General features: G+C 45.3%; 1 long non-coding RNA gene across 5 annotated transcripts; it reads right to left on the bottom strand.

The window, feature by feature from the left end:
- Window positions 1–470: 470 nt before the first annotated feature.
- Window positions 471–3299, bottom strand: LOC123167170 (uncharacterized). Of its 5 annotated transcripts, none has more exons than XR_006483832.1 (6): window positions 2861–3297; window positions 2611–2701; window positions 2447–2518; window positions 2162–2271; window positions 1197–2063; window positions 471–724 (listed from the first exon to the last, which is right to left on the bottom strand). It is a non-coding gene; the product is annotated as an uncharacterized lncRNA (long non-coding RNA). The 5 variants fall into 5 exon arrangements; XR_006483833.1 differs by having other exon boundaries at window positions 2162–2283; XR_006483831.1 differs by having other exon boundaries at window positions 2162–2518; window positions 2861–3299.
- Between the last annotated feature and the right edge of the window lie 8118 nt (window positions 3300–11417).

Below are 11417 nucleotides of genomic sequence, written 5' to 3' on the forward strand. Positions count from 1 at the left end.
AATATCTTTCAGAATGATCCGCCTAGCGCAACTTTGCCGACTTCTTTAGAAGTTTATGCATCGAATTTTCCTTGTTGTATTGCTGGCAACCACTACCCCAAACTGAGTTTTTCCTGACGGCCGAAAACCATCAGGAATAAGCCATTCCCGTCAGGAACATGCCTATACCGTCAGGAATCCCCCGTCAGCAATAGCCTGTCAGGAACGAGCTTCATTCCTGAAGGTAACCGTCAGGAAATACATTCCTGACGGCGTTTCCTGATGGATGACATTTTGCCTTGAGTTTGTCTTTCCTGAAGGTATCCCCGTCAGGAATACACCTTCAGGACTGAACTTCTCATGATGTCCATGCTACTGTACAGAAGTCCAGAACAGCAAATTCGGTAGGTATTACATTAAATCATTCAAAATTCAGCTAAAATACAAATTGATTCCATTCATATTTCTGCACAGCAATATGCACAGCCGAGTAAATAAGATCACATTCATTGCAATATCTTTGATTGTTCACAAAATGATATTCCAACTCATGGTTCCCAAAAACTTAAAAAGAACAAGAGCTGCTCCATTTAGCCCCTCCAAAAGACAAACAAAGCTGAACAGTCAGAAAATACATTCCTAAATGATTCTCCTTGGTCGGAGTAGCACCATGGTCTTCTCAGCATGGGAAGAAGCTGCCAAACAGAGTACCAGCAAGCTCTTAGGCTTGGGAAGATTCATCCACCTAAAAGGAAAAAAATTGTAAGTATTAAGTACTTCAAATGTTGAAACAGATTTCAACTAAAAACAGCCAAAGGAATAACTGTGATATACAGAAAACAAAAAAGAGATGAACATGCACATTGTACAGTACACAGATGAATAAGTCTGGTGAAATAAGGTCCTTTCCAGCAAATAGAACTAGATAAATACGATATGTATTGTTGGCATGAATGGCTTCTAACTTTCTCTAAAACGGCTCGAAACCACAAGGAATTGACAGCTACACAATAACTTCGTCATAGAACTACAATTTAGATCTGAAGACTATAGTTATCACAATCTTCATGGCTAAAAGCAACTATAACAGTATCAAGTGTGCATATGAAATTAAATAAGTTGGACCTCTGAACCTTGTACTACAATAGTCTATGACCGGAGTACCTTAAAAAACAACTAAAATAAGGATTAGTTGATAAAAAATGTATAGAACAGACCTGAATACGAGTCTTGATGCTGGTCTTCCCAATCAAAGTTGCAAAGAAGAACCCCCAGAAGGTATACCATTGACCAAACGCGTTGCTGCGGGAATTTCTTGCCAATATTTCGATGAGATTTTGTTATATGAACATGAATAGAAAATAATGGGCATATGTAAAACAACATAGGTAAGTGCAAAATATGTTAGAACATCACTTAGTACCTTAAATCATCCGCATTTTGATCACCAAGAATTAAGAACTGCTATATATGTATGCTTAAAATGAATTGGTGATAGCATCATAAAGTTTTCCAACTCATCAGTTTGCCATGTCTTAAGCTTTGAAATGTTTGAAGACAGTATTACCACGAACCTGTTGGTAAGCATATCATGTATGCTTAGAAACTGTAATAAAAAACCATGAATGATGAGTGTACCTAACGAAGCAACTGTCAAAAAATTAGTGGGAGGCTCACATATAGCTACAAAGTTGTAGAAGTGTAATTCAGCTCAATTTCAGCAGCGCAACCAAGTAAAAAGCATTTAGCACCGGCATGGATGTAGCTATCAAATGAGATATGACAAAGAGAGCTATCAAATAGGAACGCTACGTAGTGCTCTCCCTTCAGGTTTAGAATCTCACGAAGTTGCGATTTTAATGTTGAGCTACATATCTAAATCTGGAAAGAACTTGTCTGGGTTACGATGTCGCGCTCCTAGAGACAAACACAATTAAGATATATTTAGGAGATGAACTATTCATAGCAAGAATAATTTAAGAACCAAAAAGAGACATATCAGGGATGCCTTAGAAGATACCACAGAAAGGAAGATCAGGAGAACCATCATTTCTCGCTGCCACATTCATCGTTATCTCACTGCCCTACAGATTAGAGAAATAGGGAAATGGAAATGATGTCTCAACCTCCCTTTTCGAAATTTGCAAGAAGAAATAGGTGTCTGGAAGATCGATATTCTCACCTCACTTGATTCCAGTGAGCTTGCCAAAACCGTGATTGCCCACAATACCACAGAGGTGACGCACCCGCGCTAGCTAATGCTTCGCCGCCGCCTCACATTCCACGTGTTTCCTGGTAATAAGGCTTGGTGCATGTGTATTACATTTAGAGTTTCAGACTGTAATTGTAAACAGAAGATAAGAAGGGAGCCTCAAAATTAATACAGAACTAATTTATCCTACAATGTCGGCCATTCCAAATTGTGCGTATATTCTATTAATCTTATAGACTATAAAGAACAATATACCTGCAGAGGATGAATGTAGCGGGAAACTTGCCTCCTTCCTTGCCGTGGTAGCTGACATGCTAGCCTCGGACCCTGGTACAGGAGGAACAGAGCAACTCGGTTAGGTAGTCTACTTCAGAAATCACAAATGTAATAAAGTTGCCCATAGAAGGTAATGTAGCAACCATTGCGGCTACTGCTGAACTCTCAAGGGATTCAGACTAATAAAGTTGCCCAGAACTCCTCTAGTTTCCAATTTATGTTTCTCTCAGATTTCTGAAAATAAACACAATATGTCAACTTCAAGTTGGTTAAATACAGTACCCAGGTGTGTTATTACGACAGATCTAACTAAAACAAAGACCATTTGCGGCTACTGCTGAACTCTCTGCTAGGATTCAGACACCAATAATGAAAAACAGTGTATGCTGGTACCTTTTTTGGGTCTTCCTCTCCTCAGGTCGGTTGTAGTTCGCCAAGACTTGACTCGGCAGTGGGAGGAGCTGGACTGGGAGGGAGACAGAAGGGTGAGGCGGCTGGCCGGCGTGGGGATCAGATCTGGACGGCGAGGGAAGCAGATCTGGATGGCGAGGGAGGACCCAGTCAACGGGGAGAGAGGCGGCGCTGGGGTGGCTAGACGGCGAGGGAGGCGCCCGTCGATCGGGATGGAGGCGGCACTGGAGCCGCTAGACGGCGAGGGGGCGGCGCTGGACGGCGAGGGAGGCGCCCCTCGACGAGAGGTAGGCGGCGTAGGAGTGGCTGGACGGCAAGGCAAGGGAGCGGCCCTCCATGGGATGGAGACAGAGGAAATATTTTAGAAGAGTTGTGAACCAGCTGAATAGCAGTGTGTTTTTCAAGCGAAGTTTACTATTGTATTTCTGCACATCTGCTTATCCCCATGACTCCCAAGCCGAACTAATGGAAGGCAACAAACTAGGAAAAGACAACACTAGTCTCGTCATCCTGGTTGTCAATCAAGCTAGGCTTGATAGGCTGAACAATTGAACTATTTGTTTTAGAACTACCCTGTGATCTGAGATTAGAGGGATGAATGGGGTGGAGGGATTGCACAAATAAGAAGGGCAAGTAGAGTTGTAGAAGGTAAGAAAATAAAGAGGGGTTGTAAATTTGTACTTCCAGCATAGGACTCGAGAGTGAGTAAAGATTGATGTGAGTAATAACTAAGTGTAGTGGAGCAAGGGAATAAAGGCAATGGTGGTAGGAATATGGAGAAGAATCCACGAAACAACGCTCCACTGCAGCAAAAAAGTCTTAACAATCAATCGGATGGTTGGATGTTAGAAGTCAGAACAATCGGTTCGATATCATGCATAAATAAAGAGAGAAAAGCTTGTATGCTATAGTGTCGACGACGTGAGACTTTTATGTGCGCTTCAAGAACGCCCGATCGAAATTAATCTGGATCAAGGCTTGTGGTTTGTATGTAATTAACTTTAATTATGTTAGTGATGCAGAATGCTTGCAATTTTAGGCTTAAATCTGAACTTGGATTTGAAATTTTGCTAATTATGTGCGACATGATGATCCAAATTCTTAATTGTCATGTCATGGAAAGTTTAGTTAGTTCAGATTGTATATGTAGTTGTGTAGTAGAGAAGTAGAACCTCAAAATATGGATATCCAGTCTTGCGTATTTTGCAAAAGCCAAAAAAAGGCTATCCAAATCTTCTCTATCCTCTACCCATAGTGACTTCGGTAGCTAAATTATGGATATGTTGTTGGAGATGCTCTAAAAGACTTCAAACTGGCCCGCTATGATCTTCGCCGAATGATGGGTCACCTGAGGCGCAGCCAACCAACAGGCACTTTCCCTCCCTCCCGGTCGCTCTCGCGAGCGGCCCGGGGGGCAACCCTAGCCGCCACCCAAACTCCCTTCCCTCCCCGTCCCTCCTCCCCCGCCGCCGCCGGCAAGCACCGGCGGGCAAAGCTCGGCCGGCGTTGGTGGCGGCGGGGCTCTCCTCTCCCATGCGCTCCTCCATGGTGGGCCGGTGCGGGACGGCTGGATCGGGCGCAGGCGCCGGCCTTGCGTGGGGGCGGCGGCGGCCGTTCTGGCGGCGGCGGGCACGTCTTCTAGTGGTGCGCCGGCGGTCTGGGCGATGGCTTGCAGCGTGGCGGCTGCGGGCTCTCAGGATCTCGCGATGGTCGGCCCTTCAGGTGGTGCGCGCGGGTGGGCTCCGGTCAGATCCGGCCGGATCTGCCTCCGGCGCCTCTTCCGGCGGCGCGGGCTGGGTGCAGCAGGGCCGCGGGCGGCTGGCGCCGCTGTGCATAGGGGTGGCGGTGCTGGTGATATGGCGGTTGGTGGTGGTGGCACGTGCGGGCTCCGAGGTACAGTTGGGCGTCCTTCTCGGCTGTGGTCGGCGGTGTGCGGCGCGGGCGGGCTGTCCCTGGATCCCTCCCTGGCGGCGGCGGCGGCGGTGGATCTTCTCCCTCCTTCGTCGGACGAGCGGCCGTCGGTGGCCTCGCGTTGGGTTGTGCCACTAGCAGGGCCGGGGCGAAGCAGATGCTTCAGGGGGGAAGAGTTGTTGGAGGGATGGGGCTTCGACGTGGTCGAGCCGCCGTCACCGGCACACCTCCCCTTCCCCTTTCCCCGGCCTGAGGCTTCGTGGCTGTTGTCCCATGCGATGTCCGAGGCGGGATGGTCGTTGCCGGTTGCGGCGATGGTGGGAGTTGGCTCCGTCCAAAGCCGTCTCCTTTGAGGGTGCTGGGACGTTCTGGATGCTGGGCGGTGGCCCTAGCGGTGGGAGATGCGTGGATCTTGGGCAGATTGCGCAGCTTGGGTGCGGGCGAGCAGACATGGCCGTGCGGGCGGCATGGATGTGGGTGGTTGGCGGAGCAGGGGATGCCGAAGGGTTGGTGGACCGGGGTACATCACTTGCCCAGTGCTCATACTGGCCGACGTTGGCGGCGTCTGCGGACGTCGTTTCCTCCCTGCAGGCTCCGTCGCGGTGCTCCCTTTCCCTTCGGGTAACTCCGGGTGAAAGCCTGATCTGCGTGATCGGACGGTGGCGGCTATGGTCGTGCCCTTGTTGGAGGCACCGTTTTGGAGTCCTTGCTTCGTCGTCGGTCGTCTCACCTCTCCTCGGTGGTTGCTCATGGTGATCTTCGTCGGCTCAAGGCGATGCCTCTTTGCTCATCTTTAATGTGCTTTGTAGTTTGTTGGAGTGGTGTGTCGGTGCCCGGCACCCTTGTATCTCGTCCTGGGTGTGTGTTCTTGCCTTGGGTGCATGGTGTGTGTTTGTATCAGCTCTCGGTTGTAATCGGTGATGGATGCTTTATAATATAAAGCGGGGGAAACCCTTTTTCTCAAAGACTTCAAACTTCTTTTCAGGGCATGCCACAAAAGAAGTACTTTCTTATGTTCATGTTGCTGGCAAATTGATTGCATGTATGCTATTTTTTTAGGGGTTTCATGTGTGCTGTTTTTGTAGGGGTTGCATTTGTGCTTGAAGTATGAATTAACTAACCGTGTTTATTCGTCCACCCTCTACATGCTCTTTTTATTTATATACAAGTCTTCCTCTGCCCTCTCTAATCTGTAACCACATGGTAGTTCTAACACATATTTTCCAGTTGCTCAGCCTATCGAGCCTGGCTTGATAGACAACCATGATGATGAGGCTACTGTTATTTTATCTTCTAGCTGGCTGTCCATTAGTTCGGTTTGGGAGGGAGGCGTTGGGAAAAGGCATATCCCAATAAACCTCATTGGTAGTGCATGATATGTGATAACAACTGTCGTTTCCACTAGCTTCTGACTACTACTAGGACACAATCGAACAAGTGCATGTTGCCTTCCGGATTTCTATGCGGCGATGAATTTATTTTTTCGAAACGGAGGCAAAAGATTTGCCTCATCTATTAATTAAGCAGAAGAGAGTTGACCGGTTAATTAACGGAAAACAGGGCTAAAATCATCACAACCGCTGAGCGGCACACGTAAGATACCCCACACACGCCGCTCTAAAGAGGGCCTCGTCAACACAGCACGCAGGCGTCATCGTCATCACTCCTCCCCTAGAAGACGTCTTCGCCATCCCTACACTCTGAGCAAACGACTCCGGCTTCGCCGTAGGCGATCGCCGACTGAACCCACCATGAAGAGGTCGTGTGGAGTTCCATGAGGATCTACGCCAGAACTCAGCCACCTGCAACCAGACAACACGGCTCCGACTCTAACAGAGAACTACGAAGGACAAAACCAGGCACGGCTGGCGCCACAAAAGATCACCGAACGACACATCTGGAGCCAGTCATCGTATGCCGCAGGGCCCCGCCGCCGCAGCTTCGACTCCACAACAACAACCAAACCGAGGCAATCCCGTGGACACGCCGGAGAAGAGCCGACTACCGCAACCATTGCCGCGTCGCCGACATTGCTCCCACCATCACCGTTGCCACAGAAGCCTGGACGCCCCAACCGCCACCATCCACCGATCCCGCTCGCCAATGCCGGGCTCGAAAGACGAAGCCCCCAAGAGGGAAAACGACACCAAGGTGCCGCCAACGTCCGATCACACAAGATCAAGGGTTTCCCCGGAGAGGTCGTGATGGCCGGATCCGTGCGAGAGGGGGGAGGTGCCTGACACCCCGGGCAAGTGGGATGGGTATAGGGTGTTCATTTTGGAGGTTTGTTTCTTGTCTAGGCCGTGTCGGGGCCCCGAACGTATAGGAGTGAAGTGTGGATTGGGTTGGAGATGCTCTAATATCCGAAAAGAAATTTCACACATCGGTCCTCAAGCCGAGCTCCGTTCCTGACGGAGAGGATGGAGGGCTTGCATAAATAAGAATGGCATCTCAAGTAGATATATAGAGGGAAGGCAAAGAAAATGGGGTAGTTAATTCATATGCTCCAGCGTAATAAGAACATAAAACTATTAAACATTGATGTGAGTAAAATTGAGGCGTTGTTGGAAATACGACATGCAAAATAAACGACGAAGAACAAATCAACTCAGAGGGACACAGGATTTTAACATGGAAAACCTCTCCATTGCGAAGGAAAAAAACACGGGCGCTAGCAGCGAAACTTCACTATATCGGGAGAGGTTACAAATGCTATGGATTTACAACTGATTAACTTATCCAGTGCGGTAACTTAGAAAGGATATATATAGTAGTGTTGACCTAATTCGATATTGATCCATACTGCTCCACTCCGGCCCAAGTCTCTCGGCGACGGGCCTCCGCTCAGCTCCGGCAGAAGTGAGTATTCATACTAATACTAGTAGAGTGCCCGTGCGTTGCCACGGGCCTGAAAAAAATTGAGAACATTCTTTTGTTGATATTATTTATCAGTATTCGATATTGAGTAATTCACATCATTACTATGCCTTCCTATTCATTGCAGGTTGGTTGTTACTGATTGCATATCAAATTTCGCATGTATAAAAAAGATAGCCAATAACATAAAGATAATAATTAAAATCCACTTCACTTGCGATGTATTTCGATAAAATATGTAATTTGATAACATATACTATAGATGTAATGCACAAAATGAAGAAAGTGGTACAAAAATATAACTATTTATTGTGCATTTCAAATGATAGGTGGCACACGGATGACTTTTTATGCTTAAGTCCAATCATCTCATGAAACATGTCTATTGTTATTATCAATTAATTAAAGACAACACACGTAGGATTTTGTTCCCTTATTTTAAGATTCTACAGCCAGACACTTGATTGCGTTTTGCAATTCTCTGGCAAACTATTACACATGAAATTAGGCACTAAAAACCATACGGGTTAGTACACATACCTCCTACCATTAGGAACCATGGCAACACAAAATATTTCAACACTTTCCCATCTACTATTCACTGAGGCCCCTCCAACTGGGCCCAACTTCTAGGATATCTATTCTTTGAAGGCCATGAAATCAGTCATCCGGTAAGACCGTTTGTGATCGGAAATTGCATTTATAATTCCTTGATATTACAATATACAACATCTAAATAGTAAAGTTTATAAATGCAATACTTTAAAAGAACCATTGCTCCTCGTATCCATAGATATAGAATACATAGATACAAGAGGCGTGTAACTCTAACATTAGATAGCCCCATGTAAATTGCATACATATAACCCTTGTAATTTTTTCTTGATTTTTTTGCAGTAGGCTTTTAACCTAGTGTTTTCCTAAAAAAGATACTTATGTAAATAAAGCACTGCTCAAGGTAGCATTGTGAGTTGGTTCGTGCAAAGATCATGCCAACTTTCACAAGTATATCGACAACAACCACTCCAGCTAGTAGATTCTCCAAGGAGAAAAAAAAATACTATTCTACACATATAGCAAACCTATGTCATTTTTTAGTATAAATTAAGGCTTGATATTCCACTTTGGCTTATATTTTTTTCAATCTGTATACATGGAAGATAGTATTGCAACAAACCAGAACTTGTATCATTATTAACAGTAAATATTTTTTCATACAAATTTAAACAAGTCAAACTCTCGGCATGAAATTATGTCTTGGGTCTCACTTAGTATATTAACAAGGTACCATCGACCATATCGAAGTCCATAAGAAAAAGAGAAGAACATCATGTTCTGCTGAAAAACAACATGTGAAGTTTATGGATATATGATATTTCTCATTGCAATTAAATGTCACTAAATTTATTGATGCATCAAAACCATGCGTAAGTGCAAAAGAAAACGAATCCGAGTTGACGGGAATAAGGAAGAATCAAACGAAAGAATGAATGGATCACACATATACTGTTTATAAGTTCTTCTCTGGTTGGAAATAAACCCAATATGTGTACCCCATCTGGGCATTTCCTCTGATGTCGCCCTCAACATCATCTATAACATGTCCGCTTCCACCAATGACATCTTCTCCGCCAGCTCAGTCACGAAACGTTGTCCACTATGTTTTATTCCTCATGTATCCCACATACTACTATTCAACGATGCATCTCAATGAAATATAGGAATGGATCTCTAGTACAACAATATCTACACACTCTTTCTAGAGTGACTTATATGCTTGCTACAACTATCTTCTACACACCTTCCTTGCAGCAGAATCGGCTGCGGTCTCAGGTTCCTGCTCCCACCGACAACCAATGTCACAATTTTATTGTAGCTATTTTGAATAGTTGTCGTGGCACTACTAGGAAAAGGCCTACTAGTGGCGCACCAGTTTTGCCTACTAATGGCGCACTACTGGTGCGCCACTAGTACCACGCCACTAGTATTTTTTACTAATGGCGCACCAGTGGTGCGCCATTAGTATCTGGTATACTAATAGCGCACCACTGGTGCGCCATTAGTATAGGCCACGGTGCGCCATTAGTATTTTTGAATTTTGAAGGCGGGAAAATAGTAGTGGCGCACAGTCTAACCCCCACCGTGCGTCATTGCTATTTTTGAATTTTGAATTTGGATTTGGATCGCGATTTTTTTGCCCATTTTTTGCTCTTTTTTTGCTCTTTTTTTTTGCACGATATTATTTCAAATTTTGTTCCTGTTTTTGGATCTTGTACGTTCTTTTGCCGTGTTCTTTTGCCGGAGAGGAGTTCGCCGGAGAGGAGGATGAGGAGGTCACCGGAGAGGCGCTCGCCTACATCGCCGGAGAGGAGGAGGAGGTCGCCGGAGAGGAGTTCACCGGAGCATCGGAGAGGAGGAAGGAGAAACCATGAGGGGATGGGAGGAGAAGAGGGAGGAGGAGCTCACCGGAGAGGAGGGAGGAGAAACCGTGAGGGGAGGGGAGGGGAGGAGAGGAGGGAGGAGGAGGTCGCCGGAGAGGAGGAGGGTAGTATGGTGGAGGAGAGAAGGGAAGATGGAGTGGAGGAGAGGAGGAGATGGAGTGGAGGAGAGGTGGAGTGGAGGAGAAGAATGAAGAGGTAAGGAGGAGAGGACCACGCCCAGCCATATATACGGCATAGTAATGGCGCACCGTGGGCAGGTGCACCATTACTAATTTTTTTTATTTTTTTGATTTATTTTGAATTTTGAAGGCGGGAAGATACTAATGGCGCACCATGGGCAGGTGCGCCATTAGTAACTTTTTATTTTATTTTTTGACTTATTTTGAATTTTGAAGGCGGGAAGATAGTAATGGCGCACAATGGGCAGGTGCGCCATTAGTAAGTTTGAATTTTTTTTGCCTCTCCGGATCTTAAAAGCCCCGTATCTTTTTTTCTGTTAGGTTTTTGAGGATTTTGAAAATGTTTAACAGGGTTCCCCCAGTTAAATTCGGATGTAACTTTTCGAGTAGATGATTTTTCATATAAAAAACTTTTTCATCCGAGTTCGTATGCAAAAGTTATGCCCATTTTTACAAATTCTCGAGAGATTTTGCAAAAAAGTCGAAAATTCATGTTTGTAAATTTTGCTAACAATTAGACCACATATCACATGAGAAACTTATTTTCTTTTTTTTTGACATTTTCATCATTTTTTTATTTTTTAAACTGAAAAGGCGGTCCACGGGGGCGGGGGTGCATTCGGTGGAAGTGGTGGCCAAGTTACTAATGGCGCACACTCCCGCGGTGCGCCATTAGTAGTTTAAAAAAAATTGAAATTTTTTTTAAACATAATTACTAATGGCGCACCTTTGGAGTGGTGCGCCATTACTAGTAGTAATGGCGCACCATCCCACGGTGCGCCATTAGTAGTTTTGAAAAAATTAAAATTTTTTTTACTAATGGCGCACCGTGGATGTGGTGCGCCATTAGTATTTGCACACTAATGGCGCACCAACACATGATGCGCCATTAGTATTTAGTAATGGCGTACCACATGTACAGTGCGCCATTAGTGTCCATATTGGCTATAGCTGTTTTTGTAGTAGTGTGGTCCGCCTCTGATACCCATGCCTGAGAAAAGGCTACCCCTTTGAACACGCATTGTTATACGCCAGGCAAGAAATCTCTGTTCAATCTTAAATCATCACTAAAAAAGATGACATGAGATAAAAATATCCAACGAAACCAATATGCTATGAAAAACTAAAAGT

The sequence above is a fragment of the Triticum aestivum genome, chromosome 7D (genome assembly GCF_018294505.1).
Source record: "Triticum aestivum cultivar Chinese Spring chromosome 7D, IWGSC CS RefSeq v2.1, whole genome shotgun sequence".
NCBI lineage: Eukaryota > Viridiplantae > Streptophyta > Magnoliopsida > Poales > Poaceae > Triticum > Triticum aestivum.